The following is a 2,156-nucleotide window of genomic DNA, read 5'->3' as shown; positions in this document are numbered from 1 at the left end:
TTGAAATTGTGTGTGTGTTTTTTTTTTTCCTCCGCAATATATCATAGTTTTATTACATTATGAATATAGTCTAAGCGCACTTGCTTCCTACACATGGTGTGGTTGTATGAGATGGAGGTTTGACCCTTGCCTGTTATGTCCGAGTTTTGGGGACCAAATAAAGGCCTTAACTATTAAAACAAAAATATTATGACGTTGTTGACTTTTGAGTACATTTATTTTTAACCGAGAACATTACAGTCACAGCTGAACGTTCTGTTCTTGAGCTCTGTGATGGAGAGTGGTAGTGTTTATTTTCACCACACGGTGGCGCCATTCCAACCTGACGAGCTCAATCACTAAAGGCAGCGCGTTTGGGATTAGAACTCTGACTCATTTCCGTGAGTGATTCGAATCTTTCAAACGGTTCGTTTCAAAGAACAACTTCTAAACACAGGTGAAGCCGACCTGGGCACCCCGGCGTGGCATATTACATGCACTAAAACGCTCCAACAAAGCCTTATATAGGCAATTTTCTTTGTTTATGTTTTAATAATAAAGGTTGTTATTGTCATTTGCCTCAGTTTGTTAATTGCTGCCATGAAAACAAGCTAATTACAGTTTAATTATACTTTGCATTTGCATCAAACAATACATATTTCGTGTGCGTTTTATTTGTAACAGTTCTGCGAATCGGATACGAAAAGTTCTTATTTAAATGATCAGATGCGACTATCAGCTCATTCTTCGGGTTTCGGTTCATTGGGAATCGGCTCGTGTTCTGGAAAAGAATCGGTTCGCAGTAGAAGAACCACTTCGAATTTACTTCGAATCATTCAGATAATTCAGATAACCATTCACTAAACGAATCTTACATTGTTATATATATCACGTGGATCTATCATTAACGTGAGTGCTTGCATATGTGGCACAGCATATCGTGCAAAATCAAATAAACAGACTTTATATTTTCCATACTTTTCGTTTATGGAAAATTGTAACGGTTGAGTCACGGGTTTGTCAATGAGCTCTAATCTTTGTGAGGTCAGGCTGCATTCCTTATCCGGCCTAAATCTTGAAAGAAAGGCGTGATTAGGACGGAACAGAAAAAAAAAAAAAAGGTGAAATGTTTTGAATGTTCAGTCCTCATACTTTGAGCAATACCTAGAAACTCATCCTAAACGTTCAGCTCTTGGGAATGTGTTGTTTTCCTTGAGATATAACTGTTCTAAGGTAGGCCATAATATTTTTTATGAACACCCTGAACATTCAGATGGAAAAGGCTGGTGATGGTTTTGTAATTCTTTAAGTTTATATTCTTTAAATTTATAGCACACAAACAACAAGCCTATACACTTCCTGTTAGATCTGTTAGGCCAGGGTTTCACTTCTGGACATGCCTTAATCGTCTTACGCGGTGAACAATTACTGCATTAATGAGTGAGGATTGGTTCTTAATATTTGAGATATGGGGCCCGGTGAATATCTGTACCTAATCCTGGTATGACTTGGATTTATTAACTCTGTTTGTCTTGGCTGTTGAGTTTCTTCAGGTCAAGGAATCATCCAAAAGATTAGCAGAGACAGGTCATGAGAGACCACGAGAGATTTGTTAATCTTACACCACCACCAAAATCATGTACAATAACTCATCTGATGTAAGACATTGCAATGAGTATAACATGTCTTTTTTTTATTGTAGCCTGTGACCTTATGCCAGCCTATTGTTGTCATCAGGAAAGCACTTCTAGCTGTTTGCTTGGCACAGCCATAGTGTTGACGTTTAGACACCTCATCATATCAAAGGGGAAACCCGGCGGATCAGGCTTCAACTTTGGATGTGGTTCTAAATTCCATCACATGACCCTTGCTTACTGATCTCTCATACTGATTTATTACTGCTAGTAAAACATAAACTTTATTCAAATTTTTTTTTTTTTTTTTTTTTGTTCATTTATTTGCATGACAATTTTCACAAAACAGCTTTACAACAAGAAAAAAAAAATTTTCATAGGCATATTTAAATGCATACATGCGCAAAAGTTATATGAGCCATCCACATGGTATTTCATATAATCTAGAGACTATATATAATATAACCAATAAATTATTGATTTTAAAATTCTATACAGTTTTGTTTATTAAATTGAAGACTTTTGCAACGTTACAAAACAAAT

This window comes from Rutilus rutilus, assembly GCF_951802725.1.
Source record: "Rutilus rutilus genome assembly, chromosome: 11".
Classification (NCBI taxonomy): domain Eukaryota; kingdom Metazoa; phylum Chordata; class Actinopteri; order Cypriniformes; family Leuciscidae; genus Rutilus; species Rutilus rutilus.
This window is presented reverse-complemented; position numbering follows the sequence as displayed.